Below are 24,104 nucleotides of genomic sequence, written 5' to 3'. Positions count from 1 at the left end.
TGGTGGCTAAGTTCAAAAAATGATTATTCTAAAAGACAGGAAATAGAAGCCACCAATTCTATAAGGCATCATCCCAGAAAAAGACACAGTCTACTTTCACTGTATTTTTTCTGATTAATTAGTCATAGCCCTCATAGATTCAAAGATGGGGGTTGGTACGGGCTCCACTTTCCAGTGGGAGGATTATCCAGAAATGTGAAGCCATCTTTAGTGTACCATATATTCATTCTATAAGATTTGTATTTATCTCTTAATTAAGCTAGCATGTATTTAAGTAATCAATTTAAAAATGCCAACACCAAAACATGAAGAACAACTCCTAATCAAGATGCTGAGCATTTGACTATTGATTTCAGCTCAGGTCATGATCCCAGGTGGTGACTCAGCTTGGAGTCTACTGAAGATTCATTTTTTCCCTCTGCCCCTTCGACTTGGTCTGTACTCATTCAATCTCTTAAAAAAGAAGGAAGGAAGGAATGGCGGAAGGAAAGAAGGAAGGAAGGAAGGAAAGAAAGAGAGAAAGAAAGAAAGAAAGAAAGAAAGAAAGAAAGAAAGAAAGAGAGGGAGGGAGAACAGCTCACAACTAAGAATTATGTCCAACCAGATCGGGCACCTGGGAGGTTCAGTCAGTTAAGCATTTGACTTTGGCTCAGGTCATGATCTCATGGTCCTGAATTTGAACCCCACATCTGCTTCGGATCCTCTGTCCCCCTTGTTTTGCCCCTATCCTGCTTGTACTCTCCCTCCCTCTCTCTTTCTCTTTCTCTCTATCAAATAATAAACATTAAAAAATAATATATCCAAGGATTGTATCATTTATTTTAAAGAGCTTATTAGATATATCCATGGGCAGTACCACTAAAATGGGCATGGGGATTGGCTACTAAATCTCAAACTGTAACTTCTACTGCATCCACCACAGATGAGAGAAGACTTGATAATAAATAAGGAGTTGGGATTTTTCTCTTTCAATCCTCTTGCCTTAGTATTTTGAAAAGTCACAGCATGTGCTTTATATATGGCTTATCATCATCGCTGTTTTCTTATCCTTGTCTATGTACTTTTCTACAATGTAAATTCCAGAATGGCAAGATTTGTCTTATAATATATTTATTAACTATTGATACTAGTAAGTTGCTGATGAAAAGTTGATAACAAATTATAGTAGACTGACAAAGTGATAATTATTCTTAATTAGTGATTCTAAGGCAGAGAAAGAGCAAGAATTACACACACACACACACACACACTCAAACTGGATATTATTGTGGAAGATATACATGCATATTTTCTTTTGACTTTCTTCTGATTGACAGTCTTTGTTATTTGCCATAATTCTAATGCTGCTTAAGCCGTTGACTTAAGGAAATTTTATGACATCTGGGATTTACTTCAGTAATGTAGGGGGAGGAAATATAGGTGGGGATGCAAATCAAACAATATTAGATAAGAACTGATAATTGAGGGTTAGTTACACTATTCATTATACTTTTGTGTTTGCTTGAAATTTTCCATAATAAAAAGTCAAATACAGCAGTTTTTCTTATGATAAAAGGTTATGATAGATAAAGAGGATTAAGCATACACTTAACATGATGAGCACTGGGCAATGTATAGAAACTTTGAATCTCTATATTGTACACCTGAAACTAATATAACCCTGTATGTTAATTATACTTCAATAAAAGAAATCTAAAGGTTATGAAAAGGCATATACTGCTGGGTTTGACTTTCTGATAGAAAATTGTTAAATTGTACTAATCCTGAAAGAGTTTGAGAACATCAATTTTCAATCTTCATTAGTTTAATGATGATCTCTTATAATTAAGAAGAAGCTGATATGTATTGCTTAATCAAAAAGAAGAATCTTTAGACATACCAAAATATTTCATATCCAACAGTAAATTGACATATATGGATCCTAACAATGTTCTCTTATTCCTTGCAAAAAAACTTATGCTTAAACATGAAATTTTACTCCCGTTCAGCAGCAAAAAAAAATCCTCACTATGTAAAGTGATGCAAGACTGTCACACTACACCTGCAGCCAAATAGACTAAAACAATATGACCAAAGATGATGCTATATTTCACATATTAATGAAGCGTTACTTTAGGAATAAAAGAGGAACTTTTTAAATATTAACACTATTAATCCAGTATATCAAAACAAACACCTACCCTTCATACATATTTAAGGACTGGGAAGGAGATAAACTATTTCAACATTGGGTTTTATTTTCCTTAAATAGACAAGGATCACCTTTCAGGGAACAGGGCTATTGAGGACTTCCCTCACTGCAGTTTTACCAGTTGGCATGCACTATAACATTTAGAAAGAAAATAATAGCCATTTGTGATTTTTTCTAGAGAGCAAGATAATACGTTTTATAGGGATACTCAAGAAAAATCTACTGTATTTATGTAGCTACTTGCGTTTATGTACTATTCACACAAATGTACTTGCACCTTAGCTCACTTGGTAGATAAAAATGTGTTGAATGTTCATAGTACTTACAATCTTCTATTGTCTGTTTTGGAGAAGAAATTTTCCTTAACTTTATAAAAACAATTTAAAATAACAGTAAGGGAAAACATTACACTTTGTGAAAACTAAGTTATGGTTTCTATTTTGCGTGTGTCTATCTACTTCCTGGAGCTTTAGATTCATCACAAAAATATGAGAATTGTGAGATTATATGGCTACTAGCTGTAATAGTTTCTGTGGGTCCTGTAATAGAATAATGATGATTGTTCCAACAGATACACCCCAGAGGCATTTTCTTTCTTACTCACTGAAATCAATGTAGACTCTCAGTAAGCAATGTTCTGGGAGGCGATTCAAGGAGTCAGGTCCTGGGGCACCTGGGTGGCTCAGTCAGTTAAGTGGTCAACTTCAGCTCAGGTCATGATCTCATGGTTCGTGGGTTCGAGCCCCATGGCAGGCTCTCTGCTGACAGCTCTGAGCCTGGAGTCTGTCTTTGGATTCTGTGTGTCCCTCTCTCTCTGCCCCTCCCCTGCTCACTCTCTGTCTCTCAAAAATAAATAAACAATAAAAATTAAAAAAAAAAAGGAGTCAGGTCCTTTCCAAATTTTCTCTCCATCATCCATGTTTCTTCAGGTTTCTATTTAATAAGGAAGTAAGCATGAGGCAGGTAAAGTTATTTCTTAACAGCTTCAGCTCCAAAATGACATTTATAATAACTGCAATAGCTCAAATAGAGGTAGAAGTTCCATTAGAAAAGCATAGAGGAGAAGGAGGTTCCCAAGATGGCAAAACAGGAAACCCCAGCCTACATTCTTCCACAAAGGTCAATACTTAGATATCTATAAAGAAACAAAATCAGCTCTGGAAGAGCTCCAGAGTCCACTTAAGAAGCTTCAGCAATACACAGGAACAACAACAAAAACCAAAAACACAAAACAGCAACAACAACAACAAAACCTTGAGAATAACAGCAGAAAAGGGGGGGCGGGGAACAACAGCTTTATTTTCTCTGTACCATCCCATCCCTGAGGCCAGGACTACATGTTGCACAAGATGGAAGTCCCCAGTGAAAGAGCTTTTCTCCTTGGGAAAGGATGGGCTGGGTAAATGAGAGAAGCTTCCTCAGCTGTTAGGGACACCTCACAAGGCACTGACTTTGGTTTCATCCCACCCACAGAGTGCCAAATCTGAGACTTATAGATACAGATAGGACCAAGAATAAGGAAACAAAATGGGGGCTACCTGTGTCAGCTATGCAGTCAGAGTGACAGGGTTCTTAATGCCATGTTCTATAGATAAGGCCAGCAGCTTTTGCCACTTAAAAAAATCAACAGTTGGCACAACCACCACAGACACCCCAGAGATTTCATCTATATTTTTCTCTGTCTTCTGCCTTTGGTCTGCACTACTACACTCACCTGCAGCTAGTCCCTTCAGCTGTGCACCTGCACAGCCCTACCCTGACTCCTGTCACTAACCTTTACTGCTATGCCCCCATGGCAAGACCCAGAAGCTGTGGTGGTGCACACTGACAACCAGGGCTTCTACAACTGCACCCACAATGTGCTCCAGCCCTTGCTGCCTGCTCTAGTTCTCACTACTATATATGTGTTTGCAACAAGTCCCTCTTACTACACAAACACATGCAGCTGCTCTCTGTGGGTGAGCTTAGACACACCCACCGACTGCAGCCAGTACTGCTGCTTGCCCTGATCCCCAGCTGCCTGACCTGGAGGCACCTCAACAGCCCTTGCATTCTCTATGAGTCCTCCACATCATTTTCCTAGGGCCACACAGTTGTTGATGCTGTGTACCCAAGTGGTCCAGGCCAACAAGCCACAATGTCTGCCTGACTTGGTCCTGTTACTTGTTCCTACATTTAGTGTCTTCCACTAAGCATAGTGAGCACAAGCTTCACCTCAACCCACAGGTGAAGAGCTTTCCCTACTGAAGTCAGTCCCTAAAGTATGAAACAGGTAACTGTTCCTTAAAATGCGTAGATACCTGTGCAAAGCTGCAGAGATCACAAAGAATCAGGGAAATATGAGTCCACCAAAAGAGTAACTGGCCCCAAAGAAATGGAGATCCAGGAATTGTCAGAAAAGGAATAAAAAGTAATTGTGCTAATCATGCTAAGAAAATTGCAACATAGCACAGATAAAACACTTTATGATATCAGCAAAATAATAAAACAACAAAATGAGAAGTTCAAAAAGAAAAAACACTTTAAAAAAAACAAGAATTTTGAAGTAGAAGAATAAAGGGACTGAACTGAAGAATTCTATAGAAGGATTCAACAGCAGACTGGGCAATACAGAATAATCACTGAGCTTAAAGCCAGTCATAAATTATCCAGTCAGAGACACCATTAAAAAAACCAACCTACTCATTATTGGATCTCAGACAGAGAAGAGAGGGGTAAAGAGGCAGAAAGTGTATTTAAAGAAACAATGGCTGAGGACTTCCAGAGAAGATGACACAGTAGGAAGACCATAAGCTCACCCCATCCCATGGTTATGACTAGATAACACCTACATCAGTGTAAACCACCCAGAAAATAACCCGAAGACTGAAAGAACACATTCTTCACAGCTAAATGTGGAGAAGAGGCCACACCAAAGAAGGTAAGAAGGACAGAGAGAAGTCTGAAGCTAAGTGAACCCACAGGACTGCCCACACAAGGAAGGAACACCTCAGGTGTGGAGTGGGGAAACAAACAGACCCTCACACCAGATAGGCCACGAATAGGGAACTCACACAGGGAAGGCAAATCTCCATAACAATTTGGCTTTCAAAATCAGAGAGTTATTAAGATCAGCAGGACTTAACACCCAGAATATAAAAAATCAGTAGGCTGGCCTCTGGGGGAAGAGGAGGACAAGACTAAACTGAGTCCATATATTTAAAAGCCAGCATAACAAATAGTCCCCAGAGGATACAGCATAAAAGGAGACTTGAAAAATACCTCAAGTATGCAGGAAGGAGATATTTTTATTAACCTCACAGTATCTGCTGGAGGGGAAAGTATCCTTGGGAGACTTTTCCAGGAAAAAAGAGATGGCAGGCACAATTCCCTTCCCCCACCCTCCCACCTAGACACATTAAGAACTGTGGGAACCAGCACAGCGACTGTACTCTCCACCTAACTTGCTAACACTGCATCCTGCCCCCGTACACCTCTGTGACTCTGCCACTTCCAACCTGATTAGCCTTGGGAGGAGTTTTGAGCAGCTGCAGGTCCCTTCCCACAGTGGGCCATAGGACCTTGCTAGCCCTGCACACCCCACCCCAAAGTTCTTTTATAGACCAACCCCCTCCAACACTTCTGAAGAACTTTTCTAAAGCAGCGCCAAGTCTTCTCCCCCAGTAGATTTTCACAAACCTTGTTAACACTTCACACCTACCCATGTGTTTTCTTTCAGACCTTCCCCCTCTAATGCAACTTTGGCTGAGCCCATCCAGAGTGGTGCCACAAGACTGGCAGTGTGCAAGCAGCCCTGACAGGGGTAAGCATCACTCGAAAGTGACTCCAGTCACAGGGAGAAGAGAAGAGAACCATACAGCAGTCTAAATGCTGCCCAGGCAGAGTGCTGAGGACAGGAATATGGTCTGAGTGCAAATCTTGCCCTCCAATGAAATCTCAGGGCATAACACAAGGAAAGTGCCTTGCAGTTTGGCACAATCACATCTCTCTAAAATACCTGATCTGACTGAACTCAAGCCCAAGTGGGCCCCACACTGTCCCACTAACAACACAGGGTCCAGATACTGCCCACAATAGGAAAAGAGAGACATTGCAAATAATTGGACTGAAGGCAAACATGCTTCAACCACAACAGTAGCCATAGGAGATGTCCCTAAAGCTCCAGGTTCTGATGAATAGGGTACATTGCACTGCAGGACACTCAAGGACCTCTTCTTTATTAGGTGACTACTTTCAAGAGCAGGAGACATATATGATTTTCTTAACACAGACACAGAGTTAGACAAAATGAGGAGACAGAAGAATATGTCCAAAATGAAAGAACAGAAGAAAGTTATAGCAAGAAATCTAAGTGAAATGGAGAATTTAAAGTAATAATCATAAAGATATTCACTGGAAATATCCAATGAGATGAAATGAGATGAGATGAGATGAAAAACTCAATAACTGAAATTAAATATACACTAGAGTGAATAATAGTAGACTAGAGGAAGCATAAGAATGAATCAGTGATCTGGAAGATAGAGTAATGGAAAATAATCAAGCTGAACAGGTAAGAGAAAAAGTAATTAAAAATGAGAATAGACTTAGGGGACTTAACAACACCATCAAACATAATCACATTCACATTATAGGAACCCTAGAAGGAGAAGAGAGAGAAAAGGGGGAGTAGAATTTATTTAAATAAGTAATAGCTGAAAACTTCCCAAATCTGAGGAAGGAAACAGATATCTAGATCCAGAAAATACAGAGAGCTTCGAACAAAATCAACCCAAGGAAGTTCACACCAAGACATATAGTAATTAAAATGGCAAAAAGTCATGACAAAGATTTTTAAAAGCAACAATGGAAAATAAATAAGTTACATACAAAGTAAACTCCATAAAGCTATCAGCTGAGTTTTCTGAAGAAATTTTGCAATCTAGAAAGGAGGGTCCTGAAGTATTCAAAGTACTGAAAGAAAAAAAATCATCCAAGAATACTATACCCAGCAAGGTTAGCATTAAAAATTGAAGTAGAAGGGCACCTGAGTTGCTGAGTTGGTTAGACATTTGACTCCTGACTTTGGCTTAGGTCATGATCTCACAGTTTGTGGGATAGAGAACCACGTTAGGCTATGTGATGACCATGCAGAGGCTTCTTGGGATTCTCTCTCTTCCTGTCTCTGCCCCTCCCCCACTTGTGTGTGCATACATATTCTCTCTCTTTTTCTCTCTCTCTTTCAAAATAATAAAATAAAATCATTAAAAGAGAAATAAAAAATTTCCCAAACAAAAGTTAAAGAAATTCACGACCACTAACCAGCCCTACAAGAAACATTAAAGGGGAACTTTGAGTGGAAAGGAATGATCATAAGTAGGAGTTAGAAAAGTAGAAAGCACAAAAGCAGTAAAAATAAATATATCGATAAAAATTAGTCAAGAGATTCACAAAATAAAAAGGATGTAATGTATGACACCATATAACCAAAATGTGGAATGGGCTGGAGAAAACAGTGGGTTCAAACTTAAGTGACCATCAACTTAATATAGACTGCTATATGCAGAATATGTTATATACAGACTGAATGGCAACCACAAATTAAAAACCAGTAATAGATATGCAAAAAATAAAAATCAAGGAATCCAAGTATATCAGTAGAATAATTCAGTAAAACATAAGGAAGCAGGAGAAGAAAAAAAGAGAACTATAAACATAATCATAAAACAAGTAATAAAATAGCAATAAATGCATGTTTGTTGATAATACTTTGAATTTAAATGGAATAAATGTTCCAATAAAAAAACATAGGTTTACAAAATGGTTAAAAAAGCAAGACTCATCTCTATGCTGTCTTCAAGAGATTCATTTCGGAAGTAAAGCACCTGCACATTGACTGTAAAGGAAGAAACTCATTTATCATGCAAATGAAAGTGGAAAAAAAAGCCTGAGTAGCAATATACACATTCTTTTCAAATACACATGAAACATTCTCCAGAATAGATCACATATTTGGCCACAATATAGGTCTCAACAAATTCAAAAAGATTGAAGTTATACCATGCATCTTTGCTGATCACTACACTAAGAAACTAGTAACCAACAAGAAAAAATTTAGAGAGAGTATGAATATATGTAGGTTAAATAATATGTCACTAAACAATTAATGGGTCAGGCATTAAATCAAAGAAGAAATAAAAAAATACATGAAGACAGATGAAAATGAAAACATTTGGTCCAAAACCTTTGGGATCCAAAATTGGTCCTAAGAGAGAAGTATATATCAATACAGGCCTACTTCAAGAAGCAAGAAAATTTTCAAATAAATAACCTAACTTTACACCTAGAAGAGCTAGAAAAAGAGTAACAAACAAAACCCCAAAGCTGTAGAGGAATGGAAATAATAAAGATTAGAGCAGAAGTAAACAAAATAGAAAACTGAAAAGCAATATAACAGGTTGATGAAACTGGGAGCTACATTTTTGGGAAAAGAGAGAGAGAGAAGTTTCAATAAATACAATAAGAAATGGAAAAGGAAAAATAACAAACCAACACCACCAAAATATAAAGGATTATAAGAAAATATCATGAAAAATTATACACCAACAAGTTGGACAATGTAGAAGAAATAGATAAACTCCTAAAAATATATACCCTCCCAAAACTGAGTCAGGAATAAACAGAAAAATTTGAGCATATTGATTACCAGCAGTGACATTAAATCAATAATCAAAAAGGACCCAATGAAAAAAAGTTCAAGACCAGATGGCTTCAAAAATGAATTCTACCAAATACTAAATAAGAGTCAATTACTATTCTTTTCAAACTATTCCAAAAAATACAAGAGGATGGAGAGTTTCCAAATTCATTCTAAGAAGCTACCATTATCCTGATACCAAATCCAGATAAAGACACTTCAAAAATTAAAAAGTAGGGATATCTGGGTGGTTAAGTCAGTTAAGTGTCCAACTTTGACTCAGGGTATGATCTCACAGTTCACAGGTTCAAACCTAGGTTCAAGCTCTGTGCTGACACCTCAGAGCCTAGATTCTATAGATCTTTGAATTCTGTGTCTCCCTCTCTCTGCCCCTCCCCAACTCATGTTCTGTTTCTCTTTCTCAAAAACTAACATTAAAAAAAGAGAGAGAAGGGGAAGAGAAAGAGAGAGAGAGAGGTATTGTCACAAGAATAGAAACCTAGATCATTGGAACAGCAAAGAGAGCCCATGAATAAACCCACAATTATGTGGTCGATTAATCTTTGACAAAGGAGGCAATAATATGGAATAGGAAAAAAGGAAATCTCTCCACAAATAATGTTGGGGGAAACTGGACAGCTACATGCAAAAAATGATACTGGACCATTTTCTTACATTATATACAAAAATACATTTAAATTGGATTAAGGACCTACATGTGAGACCTGAAATCATAAAAATCCTTGAAGACAGCACAGGAAGTAATTTCTCTGACATTAATCATATCAACATTTTTCTAGATATGTTTCCTGAGGCAAAGGAAATGAAAGCAATTGGGACTACATCAAAATTAAAAGCTTCTGTACAACGAAGGAAACAATCAACAAAACTGAAAGATAAACTACTAAAGGGAAGAAGATATTTTCAAAGAAATATTAGATAAAAGATTAGTATCTAAAATATACAAAGAACTTATACAATTCAACACCCCCTAAACACAAATAATTAATTAAAAATGAGGGGAATTTATGAACAGACATTTCTCCAAAGAAAACATACAGCTGACCAACAGAAATATGAAAAGATGCTTAACGTTTCTCATCATCTGGAAATGCAAATCAAAACTACAATATCACTACACACCTGTCAGAATGGCTATAAATCAAAAAGATAAAAAACAACAAGTGTTAGCAAGGATGTAGAGAAAAAGGAACCCTGGTGCACTGTTGTTGGTGGAAATGCAAACTGGTGCAGCCACTGTGGAAAATAGTATAGAGTTTCTTCCAGAAATTAAAAATAGAACTACCATATGATCCAGTAATTCCACTCCTGGGTATTTACCCAAAGAATATGAAAATACTAATTCAAGATGATGCATCACTATGTTTCTTGCAGCATTATTTACAATAGCCACACTATGGAAGCAGCCCAAGAATCTATCCATAGATGAATAAAGAAGGAAGAGGTATTACACACACACACACACACACACACACACAAGCACAAACATACCATGGACTATTATTCAGCCATAAAAAAGAATGAAAACTTACCATTTGCAACAGCATAGATTGATCTAGAAAGTATAAAGCTAAATTAAATAAGTCAGTCAGAGAAAGATAAATACTATGTGATTTCATTCATATGTGGAATTGAAGAAACAAAACAATTGAACAGGGAAAATCAGAGGGAGAAACTGAAAAAACAGACTCTTAACTACAAAGGACAAAAGGACAGTTGCCAGAGAAGAGGTAGGAGGGGGGATGAGTGGGCAGGTGAAGGGGATTAAGAGTGCACTTAAAATCATGAGCACTGAATAATGTATAGAATTGTTGAACCAGTATATTGTACACCTGAAGCTAATATAACACTGTATGTTGACTACACTAAAATTAAAATTTTAGATAATTAATAATAATAAATAATTTTTGAAACAAGAAATGGCTAAGAATTTCTCAAACCTAAGAAGAAATTTGGACATCCAAGTATTGAAGTTAATAGATGCTGCCTAAATTTCAATTTAAAACAATCTTCCTCAAGACACATTATGGTAATATTATCTGAAATCAAAGCCACACTGAGAATTAAAAAGCAACAGAAAAAATATTTATCTCATACATAGGAAAACCAATAAGGCTATCAGCTCACTGCATATCCCAGCAGAGAACTTGTAGGCCAGGAAAGAATGGGGTATAATATTCACAGGGCTAAAAGAACAAATCTGCAAACCAAAAATACCTGACTCAATCCTTCTGAAAATGAAGATGAGAAAACGATTGTCCCAAAAAACAAAGTGGAGAAAGTTCACCACCACTACACCTGGCTTAAGAGAAATGTTGAAAGGAATTCTTCAAACTGAAACAAATGATGCTACCTAGTAACATAACTACATGAAAATAAACAGCATGCTCATAAAGGCAAGTATACAGTCAGATTCAGAATACTCTAATACTATAAAAAATTCACGTGTTAACCACTTAACATTAGTATAGAAGCTGAAGGACTAATGCTTTAGAAATGGCTATAACTAAGACAATTTGTTAATGAAAACACAATATAAAGAGATATACTGTGACATTAAAAACATAAAACGTGGGGGGGGAATGAAAAAGGAAAATTTTTATACAAAGTTATAGTTATTATCAGGTTAAAATAGATTGTTATATCTATACAATATTTTCAGTAAACCTCAAGGTAACAGCAAAGATGGAAAACTTACAGTAGATACAAACAAGACAGGAGAAAAGAATCAAAGTGAACTGCTATGGAAAACTGTCAATTCACAAAGAAAGGAGGAAACCAATACAGCCAGAAAACAATTAACAGAAAGGTAATAGTAAGTCCTTACCTCCCAATATTTACTTTAAATGTGAAAGGCTTAGATCCCCCAATCAAAGGAAGTAGAGTGGCTGGATGGAAAAAAAAAAGAAAAGAAAAGAAAAGAAAAGAAAAACAAACAAACAAACAAACAAACAGTACCCAACGGCATTCTGCCTATTAGAGACCCACTTCAGCAGCAAGGACACACACACTGAGGCTTAAAGTGAAGCCTTAAAAAGGATATTTTGAGCAACGGAAACCAACAAAGAGCAGGGGTAGCGAAACTTACATTAGACAAAGTAGATGTCAAGTCAAAAACTGTAACAAGAGACAAAAAAAATTGTTGTAGAGTAATAAAAGTGTCGATTCTTCAAGAGACTATAACAATTCTAAATATATAAGCATCCAACATTGGTGGACCTAAGAAAGGTTTTTTTCAAAAAAATACTAACAGATCTGAAGGAAGTAGTTGACAACCATACAGTAGTAATAAGGGACTTCAGCACACCGTTTTTAACATGGGTAGACCATGCAGACATAAAATCAGATAAGGAAATGTTGGACTTGAACAATATTTTACAACAAATGGTCCTAGTAGATATACTCAGTAGAACATGCCATCCAATAATAGCAAAATACACATTCTTCTCCAGCACGTTTTTGGCATAACACCAAAAACACAAGCAACAAAAGCAAAAATAAGGAAGAAGGATTACATCAAAGTAAAAAAATAAAGTTTTTTTTTAAATGAAAGGGCAACCAATAGAATGGGAGAAAACATTTGCAAGCCATTATTCTGATAAGGGGTTAGTATCCAAAATCTGAAAGAAACACATACAACTCAATAAGCAAGAAAAAAAATCATACTAAAAATTGGCAGAGGACTTGAATATATTTTTTTCCAAATAAGATATAAAAATGGGCAGCAGGCACATGAAAGGTGTTCAGCATCAATAATCATCAGGAATATGCAAATTGAAACAACACTGAGATATGCAAAATTGTATCACATATCTGCAAAACACTTTGCCAGTTTCCTTAAAAACGAAACATGGATCTTGCATTTGGCCCAGTACTTGCATTTCTGGACATTTATCCAAGATATATTAAAATGCACATTTACAGAAAAATGTGTAGATCAATGATTATGGTAGCTTTATTCATAACAGCCAAAACAGCTTTTCCAAAACCTTGAAACAACTTCAGTGTTCTTCAGTGATCAAATGGTTAAACAGATATCTGGATGAAGGTACATCCCTACAATGAAATGATACTGGGCAACTAAAGGAATTGTATTAATGTCCAGAACCTACTGGATGAATCTCAAGAGAAGTGAACTAAGCATCCTAAGTGAAAGAAGAAAATCCATGAAGGTGATATACTGGAGGATTCCATTTCTATAAAACTTTTGAAATTACAGGATTATAGAAATGGAAAACAGTTACAGGGATGGAAAAGAAAGTACGGTGTGAGTGTGACTGTGAAGGGGTAAAATGAAGGAGATCTGTGGTGACGTGATGGAAAAGCTGGTGACCTTGACTGTGGTGCTGATCTCTACTTGTGATAAAGTGATACAGACCTACATGTGCACACATTGTATCAGTGTCAAATCCTGGTTTTGATCCTGTACTACAATTATGCAAATGTTACCGCTGGGGGGAAACTGGGTGAAGAATACATGAGCCCTGTTTCCCTATCTTTGCATCTACCTGTGCACCTATAATTTAAAATTATTTTAAATTTTAAGTGATATATGGGATTTGTCTTTTCCAAAGTATTTCATATACAGTAATTACATTCAAAGTCCTTTCCGGTACATAATTTTAAACTCCATTGTATTATTTTTGGCTTCCTTGCATCCATGTGTGCTCACTGCCCTTCCTTTTTGATGGCTCCTTAAGCGATCTGAAAGGCTCAAATCTTTAACAATAAATTCTAATCTGAAACAATAAGTTTTCATCTTTTCTGTGGTATAAGTCGTTGGCTTAAATGTAAAGTCCTACAAGGCCTTTCTTCCTCGAGACCCCTTTAGTCTTCAGTCATTAACACTGGTAACACAAATGGAGTTATTCCATAATATAAAACTAAAATGTGGCACCAGTGTAATGGTCAGGCAGTGTGAGAAAACAGATACCTGAGGTTGGAAAGCTACCTATCTTTGTTGTGAACTGATGAATTTTTTTAGCAACTCATCATTACTAATAAGTTAGAAGGTGAACCACATGCCTACTGAGCTTGAAGTTTTACTGAAAATGGCAGTAAAGAGCCAGAGTTAGAGTGAAGTCCCTGCTCTTGGTTGAGTGGCCTCTGTGGCATAGATATCAACTAGCATTTGTTTTATTTGGCTTTGGTATTTTAAAGACATCATATCTTATTTGTACTACAGTAGAAATCGCTCTAAAGGTTAATCACCCTATTGCCAAGAGGCTACAGATTATTTCAAGTACTATTAAATACTCCTTAGTGCAATAATCATTAATATGACAGCATAGCCATATCAAAATTACTGTTTGTGTCTATTATGTTTTTCCTGCAAGTAACAGAATAGTTATTTTAAAGTAAGTTTTAAGTATAAAAGATTTAGTATCCCAACATAATAGCTATACATAGGTCAGGAGATCCAGAGTTTGTTCTGTGGCTCATTAGTGTCAGAAACCCGGGTCAACTTCTCTGAAGAGCTCCTGCCCTTCTCCTCATGATTACTAAATGGTTTCTATCATCTCTAAGCCATATATAAAAATATCTCAAACCAAAAAAGAGGTGTGAGATAAAGTATGGTGAGACAGCTTACGTAGCATTTCTCTCTTTCTTAAATAGATAAATATTTTGCAGAAGTCTCTCTGCCAGTCAACACTTCCCTTATATTTTGCCATAGCAGGTCATATAGCCATCCCTAAGCCAATCATGAGCACAAGGAGTTAATTCTCTAGAGACCATTGTTCAAATATCTGACACACTCCAGAACAAACACTGCAATTCTTTTAGCCAGAAAGAAGGGGGTGAAGGTGAGATCATCAACAGTGACTACCACACATGACAGGACAGAAGAAAAAGACAGTTTCAAGTCCTAATAAAACCCAGTGTACCTTAATAAATATAACAGAAGTTGTGGGTGATAAATACATTTGTTTTTTTTTAATTTTTTTCCTGCTTTTAATTTATTTTTGAGAGACAGAGCGAGACAGCATGAGCAGGGAAGGGTCAGAGAGAGAGGGAGACACAGAATCTGAAACAGGCTCCAGGCTCTGAGCTGTCAGCACAGAGCCTGACGTGGGGCTCGAATCCACGAATCGTGAGATCATGACCTGAGTCGAAGTTGGACACTTAACCGAGTGAGCTACCCAGGCACCCCTAAATGCATTTGTTTTATTGAAATTGGTTAGAGTTTCATTCAGATCCCACTACGTAGTACATAGTACAGATTAGAATTACATAAAATGCCTAATGTTATCATCTACAAGTCTTTTTTTTTCCCATTCAGTGTCACTACATATGACCTTGAGAGGCGGTCCTATCTCTATCTCACTTTCCTCTACTGGTGACGGAAGATTTGTGGGACACATTGTCATTTGTGATAAACACAGTAGCAAACTTACTCTGATAATTGTAAATTTAAATACTCCATTTTGTTAATCCTTAAAATAACAGTGAATTTTAGATAAAATATCTTAAGTATAGATTCCATAATCTTCCATAAAGATTTTCCATCTTACCCCACCCAACACACCCATGGTATCATTGACCACAATGATCCTTAAATTGGTAAGAAAGGGAGGAGCTACGTTGATGGGAAAACTATATTTTATCACCCTTTTCAGGCAAGTTGAAAAATTTTCACAATAGTTAAAAAGAAATACTAAAGGAATAAAAGTTTGTGAATATTTATTAAAATAATATATTTAAGCAATAAAGATTTACTTCTTATTTTTCAGAAATATGCTATGCAATTACTATACATCGAATGGGCACTTACTATGAGCCATACAGGGTATAATCACTGACTAATAGGAAGGTTTGGGTTTTTTTTAAGTTTTTGTGTTAATTCTAGTTAGTTAATAGTCAATAGTTATATTGGTTTCAGGTGTATAATATAGTGAAGCAATAGTCCCATACATCACCCAGTGCTTCTCAAAGTATACTCCTTAATACCCATCACCTACTTAACCCATCACGCCCACTCGCTCAGAAATAGAAAGATTAATTAGACTTGAACATCATTTTAAAATGTTTATATTTTAATATACAAGTAAGTCAATAAAAGCAATTCAACAGTTCAGCCCAATTCAGCTCCAGAAGATGTAAAAGTCCTATAAATATTCAGGGAATAAATGGTATTCTCCACCTTCCTTTTTTTTCCCACTCCACTGAGGTTAGGGCAGAGAAAAATACAAAGAAAATTTCAAGAATCAAGAATATCTTGGTATTAACAAGAGGCATTTTATCAGAACTTTGAAACTCAGATAAAATTTGTATTTGTGAAGACAGAGATAATAAATTTTAGGTGGAGAATTCTGCATAAGGAACATGATGAACTTAGGGGCACATTATGGAAGGTCATAACTACTAGCCTGAGTTGTTTAGAACCTATGTAGTTCAAATTGTTTGGACTTGACTTAGTTCAAAATTCATGTTTTGAATTCATCAGGAGCTATGTTGAAAAATCTGTCAAATAGAGACACATGTTGAGTAATACATCAGAGATTAGAACATGACTCTTGGTTTGTTAAATATTTATTTTTTCTCCCTTTTTAAGAGTCCCCTTTCTTTTACCTTTCTGCTTGGACATGTGTTGTCTTTTATGCCCATGTATTTTTCTATTTATTTCTAATATTTCTATCAATGACAAACTCAACAATATTCAAAGATAGGTGATAAATAACCTGTGTATAAGAGAGTAGTGTTTTTTAATTTAATGAACAAATACATAACTCTTTGCATTAAAAACCTGTCATGAATACTTATGCTAATGATGCTTATTTATTTGGGATAGTTATAAACAGAAAATACTTAGAAATTTTATTTCTCCGAAGAGTGAAAGTCCAAGCTGGCTTTTTTTGTTTGTTTGTTTCCCCTTTAGGAACCAATTTTCAAAACTGTTGGAGGACGCCCTACCCTCTTTATTAAGAAGTACAGAAGTGATGGAGCAGGGAGACTGAGAGTTGGAAGAGGGCTGACTTCTTCCTCGAAGCAGCTGGACAGGCGGGCACATTCTTGGGCTGATTCTTTTTACTTTTTCTCAGCCTATTGAGACAGAAGTGCACAGCATGGGAGAGCTGGAAAATAGCAAAACACGTGGAGCCAGGCAGGTGCTTCCTCATGCTGCAGGGTTAGAAGCCCATAAATTGGGCCGGGGGGGGGGGGGAGGAATCTAGTAACAAGTGTTTCTTGAGGAATTTAAGGTGCCACACAGAACTAAACCCTAATCTATAATCGTTCCCTCAAGGGAAAGACGTAGCTTATACATTTTTAATGCATGGACTAGTTTAACTTGAAGTTGAAAGTAATTGTGGTTGCACTACATACATGTTTTCATTGCTTAAAGTAGGAGGGAAAAAATTACAAATGTGTTCTTTAACTATTATTAAAAGTACTATGCCACTAAATTGGTTTGGATTATTAAGAAAAGAAATAACATTTTTCATTGGACTTCTTCAAAAGTGTGCTTAATTGTCTAGACTTATTTTTATCATAACAATGATATTATTATATATCATATTGAACACTAACGCCATTTTCAAGCAAACTTTTAAAATGGCCATTTTTCAGGGGTAACGAAACAGTTCCAAAGACACATAGCAAAAATCCAGGGTGTAACCAACAAGGCAAAAGCATGGGAGAGTGGTGCTTGTAATACACACTATTTCCAGGCAAATGTTTACCAACCGTCATTGGGAGAACAAACAAGGTATGTTTGTTTTAAATTAAAGCCTTGATTAGAAACATTTTTTTTTTTTTGGTCCTGAGTACATTGAGGCATAGTTTCTTGAGTTTTCAAAATGGGGACCCGTGATAAAAGATTTAAAAGCATGGAAAATAATCATCATTTTCCTTCGCAATAATGGAAGCTGACTCATGAAATCAGCATGATTCAGGAAATAACTGAGTGGTTTTGTTCAAATTTCATGAAAATACTGACAGAAAAAAACTAGTTGGAGAAAGAACAGAGATGACACATCTTCTACCTTGCTTTTCTCATTCTTTTCCTTATCTAATGGGACCAGCCTAAACATTTGCTGGGCTCTTCTACCAGATCTTGGAGTGTCTGATATTAACATTCAGCTTGACCACCCATGTGTATAAATCTTAGGCTAGATAAGCACTAGCTAATGCAGCTTCTTCTGCCTTCTATTGCTTACTCTGATTTATATCACGAAGTTCAAACATAATCTTTTACAGTCACTAATACTATGTCTGAATAGTTTGAAAATTTTTATTCCTCCATTTCTGATTGCTCAGCCACTGACATTCTATAGAGAAGGTGACACATAAATGTTTAAGCAGAGCATAAAAATGGAGACATGTTATCTGAGCAGTCACAGTGATCACAACAAATAAAACATACTGCAAAAATAGATAAAGTGTTTAGTCTAATAGCAGCTCAGATCCTAATTCCCCAATGACCTTCTCAGTCGAAAAGGATTACCTTTGGGAGTAAATACTCTGAGACAACACATTCTTACATTCAGTTGTTATTCAAAAATAACAAAAAAAATTTTGACATTCCATTAAATAATGAATTTGACTAAAACCTAGACGCTTATTAGTAAGTCAACAGGATAAAAATTAGATTCCTTTAATTTAAACACTATGTTTTCCTATTCTTGTTGAACTTCATATTCTAAAATCATAAGAAATAAAGTATTACAAATAGCTTCCAAACTTGTTGAAATTCCTTCCACAAGGGGCACCTGGGTGGCTCAGTCGGTTGAGCGTCCGGCTTCGGCTCAGGTCATGATCTCACAGTTCGTGGGTTTGAGCCCTGCAATCGGCTCTGTGCTGACAGTGAGCCTGGAGCCTCCTTCAGATTCTGTATCTCCCTCTCTCTCTCTGCCCCTCCCCTGCTCGCGCTGACTCTGTCTCTCAAAAATAAATAAAAAACATTAAAAAAAGGAAAAAAGAGAAAAAAAAAGAAATTCCTTCCACAACTAAAAAAAAAAGTGAAATGCAATGTACACAATTACTACAAATTTATCAGAAGTATTAAAATTTATTTTCATACACAGTCACAAAGCTTCATTATATTTTTCTGTTTTTTAATTTTTTTTTTTGATGTTTGTTTATTTCTGAGAGACAGAGCAGGAACCGGAGAGGGGCAGAGAGTAAGGGAGACACGGAATCCAAAGCAAGCTCCAGGCTCTGAGTTGTCAGCACAGAGCCTGACGTGGGGCTCTACTTCACGAACTGTGAGATCATGCCCTGAGCCGAAGTCGGACGCTGAAACTACTGAGCCACCAAGGAGCCCCTCATTATATTTTTCAATTAATAATATTGTTGATTTAATGTCTGATATATTCAGGTTCTGTTATAAAGTATTTCAGTTCTAAGCCCAGGATTATTAGCAAAGTTGAATGGCATGTCTTGTTTTGTCAACCAGAAAGATGACCAACTTGCTCACACATAAAATTAAGGCAACAATTATAAAAAATAGCAAAGCGAAACCAAAATGAAACACGTAAGTTAGTCAGCGATAAGAATAATTGGCTTGATAAGTCATGATGAAACAAAATTTATAAATTAAATGTAATTTATTACAAGCAAAAATATAGCATATAATTCTTAATAGTTTACTAAAATGATCATAGAGCTAATGACATAAACCTATTGAAGCATTTTTCAAATACATATGAATGATGCCGTTTCTCTAAGAAGAGATGATTTTGTAAATCCTTGAGTATTGCTGTCTTTCAGAAAACAGAAGTCTAACTTAATAAGGAGCTTCATATAAAAAAAGATGGGGATAAAGAAAAAAGACCTGCACAGAACATTTACTATTTCTGAAACCAAAAGTTAATAGACAAACTATAAGCCTTCTAATAATTTTATCTAATATTTGATGTAATCAATGCATTGTAAGAACATCTGGATGTTGGCCATCCACCAGTCTGATGAATGTGTCAGTCCACAGTAGAAGTTGAGAGAAAGAGTGAAAAAGAAGAAATAATAAATAATGAGCATAGGAAATAACTCTAGAAATCACTTCAGCAGTTGACTGAAGGAAGAAATGGAATTGGCGTGTAAAACTGACACCCTTCCCTTTTCTCTGCTCTATAAAAACTTTCCTCCACCCACACAAAGGCTGGGGTCTTTTGAAGAATGAATATATTAAGAGTACCAACCGACCTCTTGCTCTCATCTTAACTGGTTTGTTCAGTCTTCCATTTTCTTTTGCCAAAATTGAATAGAATATATCACACTAACATCACAGAATTCTGATAATAGTAACATTTATTTTTACTATGTATAGCTCATACATTAATTGTACTAGTCTGTTAGACCATTTATACATGAAATATGTGTAGCTTTTACCCAGGGGGTGTTGAAATGCTTCAGTGGATTTATAACAAAAAAATTTTCTGACACCAGGAGGTTATAAACTAATAGTTATGAGGAATGAAAACAACTCAACTTAGTAATCCGGTACTGGGCCTCTAGGTAGTTGGATCATGCTCAGATACACTGGTACATAGCATATGACTAACATGGACGGGACAAATTTCCAAGGTTTCCTGAATAATTGTGTCCTATAGGTATAGATAATAAACTGCATGTCTGAATCAAATCCAGGACTGTGATAACACATTACAAATGTACAAATAGACATTTTGTATATTTGATACCTTCTTTTCTCCCATTTACTTTTATATACTTTTCTAATAACTCTCCCATTTTTAAAATAAAAGCACCCAGATATCATTCAAAAAACATTAGTGTTTTTATTTTTGTAGCTTTATTTTTGTAGTTTTCCTACATTGGTTGTCAGAAATACCAGGAAATTGACAGACACACTTATACATCTATTAAATTAAACATCTTTGTATTATAATATAGTTTTTCTTTTAGTCTTCATATCCATTGTAAAGGTAGCTCTCCAATGAGAATAGAGAAAAACAAGATCTGAGTATCATTACTCAGAGGTTTTAGCCTTTTAGTTTTAATTAAAAGGACAAAGCATATTAGACTAGTAGAGCAAGATATGTATTACTAAGATGACTTTCTACATTCAAAGACTGTAAAACAGAACAGAAAACTATAGAACGAAAAATTTGTTTTGGACAACCGACAAAAGAGAAACAAAAAAAACCCCATTAAATTTAGAGTGATTCATAAGTTACAACATAACCAGAGAAATAAGCCTTGTTAATGCTGAGTTCTGTATGTTGTGTTTTTAACTGTATTTGTTCACTTCATATCCTGGTATCCTCATAATAATTGTAGAGTAGAATCCTCTAAAACAAAAGTCAAAGTAATAACTGATTTTCTTCTGAAGTATTTTGATTTCCAAAAAGCTTACCGATAATGTTTGAACTTTGTTTTAATTTTCTACAAATTCACTGACAACTAATTAGAAATCATATTTAATGATTTCTGTTGTAAAGATCCATTTCCTCGTCATCAAAAAAATCACTTAGAAACTGCAAACTGGTGAAAGTATAGGCTATATTCTGATATAAATTAACTTTTGAGTAAGTAAAAATGTTAAAATCTTTATCCAGTTGACTTTGTATCAAGAATCATATAAATACCCATAATATTATGTGCTTTGTTTTTGCACTAATTTATTTCTTAAAAATAAATTTATAAAGTACTAAATCTTCTTCAGATGAGTTTTATGGAAATCCTATTTCCCCCAAGAATATTCTCCAGAATATTTCCTACTTACTCGGCAAAATAACTAGAAAGGCTATATATACAAAGTCACCCTTTCCATGTTTCCTACTTCTCTTTACAAAAGTATTCTGATTAATAACTATAAAATTCAGTATCTATGCTTATAGAGGCCCTTTGTTTTTGGAAATTCAAGCAGAGATTGATTCCTGCATTGTACATTTCTTCATACTCCTTAAGTAATATTTTTAAAATTCTTTCTAGCAGATATAGCTCTAAAAATAGGAATAAATTGTGTTTTTTTTGAAATTTTATTTTATTTTTTTTTACTTTATAAAGTTTCATATTTTTTAACATATGCAATTATTTCCCATCATTTATAATACAGTAGTTACAATGACACTCCAAACAGAAAAGCAAAGTAAAAAATCAAAACCCCAACTTCTATTTCATGTAATTAGACTTATACAGAAATTTGAAGGTTAAGTAACAACTAATTAATCACCTAATTTCACAGCTATCTGAAGTGGCAATCGTTATATAGCAGCTTATCTATGATTCATTAAATAAATGATACAATTGTTTTTTTAATTAATACCCTTAATAATATTGCAATACAAACTTAAGTTTAAGTAGAATCACCATAGTGTCTCTGACTATATCTATCTATAGGTATTATATAGAAATAGAAATATGATAAATGCAAACATTTATAAGTATAAATATATACTTATATATTTAGCAACAAATGTTTCATTTTTTATTCCGTAGTGATCTCTTAGGCTTGGTCTCATAGATACACACATAATTTTGATGATTCTTGTATACCAGCTGCTCTTCTTGGATAAAACATGCAGCTTAGAGAAGAAAAATACCAGAAAACAGGCTCCCAAATAGATTATGATCTAATGAAAAGTTTTAGTCTAGTGTAATACTCCTCAAAGCTATAGTCTGTACATCAGTATCACCTGAGAGGAAGAAATCCAGATAAACAGCAGGCCTCCAAACTTACTAGATGAAAATCATCGGGAGTTGAACTCAGGAACCTGCAGGATAAAAAAAGATCACTTAATGATTTATGTGCCCTTTAATGTGTGAGAAATATTGGTTTAATAAACTTGTAGTAGATTTTAAGTTAAATTATTAAATAATGTCCCATAGTATTTGCATAATAAAAATATTTTTGATCATCACTTGTTCCAAACATATATAATTATATACAATAGGTACATAATATCTATACAAAATACTATATTTACATTATATATAAACCTTTTTTTTTAATGTTTTTATTTATTTTTGATACAGAGAAAGACAGAGCATGAGAGAGGGAGGGGCAGAGAGAGAAGGAGACACAGAATCTGAAGCAGGCTCCAGGCTCTGAGCTGGCTGTCAGCACAGAGCCTGACGCGGGGCTCGAACCCACGAACGTGAGATCTGACCTGAGCCGAAGCCGGAGGCTTAACCGACTGAGCCACCCAGGCGTCCCTATATTTACATTATATATAGCATATATAATACAAATGGTAAAAATATAACATTTTATTCATAAGAATTTAAATTCCTGAAATCCTAGAAGATTAAGAGATCAATGGTTTAAATCTGTTCATCTAAGCCTTACAACACTGAGTTTCCCAATTGCTCTTCAATAATAAAAGTAAAGTAAATGATAAAATAATATTACAGGTAACTATCAAGGAAAAATTCAAATAAATGCTATTCAAGTCAAATAAGTAGTCAATGGTTTGTTACATTGTATGCCATTTAGCCAAGCTGAAAGTAAAAAAGCAATTTTTTTTCATAACATGTAATTTATGTTAGCTGATAGGTGACATTAAGACAGGCTATATCCCATATTTACTAAGATTCAAAAGTTAAATCATAATAAGTGTTAATGGATTGTAAAGACCTTATTTCATAGCTTAATATTCATTCAAATTTTTCTAGTCCAGCAAATTCCTATCCTTTAGCTTTTTGAAAGAAGGAAATTTCCCAGATTGTAAATTCCATAAGAACAAGGATCATATTTTTGATGTTTTTAATACTAGTCCCAATGCTAAACATACAGACTGGCATGTTGAAGGCCCTAAATAGGTATTGACTATATGACTGTATCCAAATTTGCGTCTATGTGGAATTATGTGTTTAAAGAACAGATACCTTTTTATCTTGATGAGGTCTCAATAGTTCATTTTTGCTTTCATTTCACTTGCCTTTGGGGATGTGTCAAGTAGGAGATTGCTGCGGTTGAGGTCAAGGAGGTTGTTTCCTACTTTCTCCTCGAGGGTTTTGATGATTTCTTGTCTCACATTCAGGTCTTTCAGCCATTTTGAATTCATTTTTGTGTGTGGTGTAAGAAAGTGGTCTAGTTTCATTCTTCTGCATGTTGCTGTCCAATTCTCCCAGCACCACCTGCTAAAGAGGCAGTCTTTTTTCCATCGCATACTTTTTCCTGCTTTGTCAAAAATTAATTGGTCATACATTTGTGGGCCCAGCTCTGGGTTCTCTATTCTATTCCATTGGTCTATGTGTCTGTTTTTGTGCCAATACCATACTGTCTGGATGATGACAGCTTTGTAGTAGAGGCTAAAG

The sequence above is a fragment of the Suricata suricatta genome, chromosome 4 (assembly GCF_006229205.1).
Source record: "Suricata suricatta isolate VVHF042 chromosome 4, meerkat_22Aug2017_6uvM2_HiC, whole genome shotgun sequence".
In the NCBI taxonomy this organism is placed as follows: domain Eukaryota; kingdom Metazoa; phylum Chordata; class Mammalia; order Carnivora; family Herpestidae; genus Suricata; species Suricata suricatta.
Note: the sequence above shows the minus strand (reverse complement) of the source record.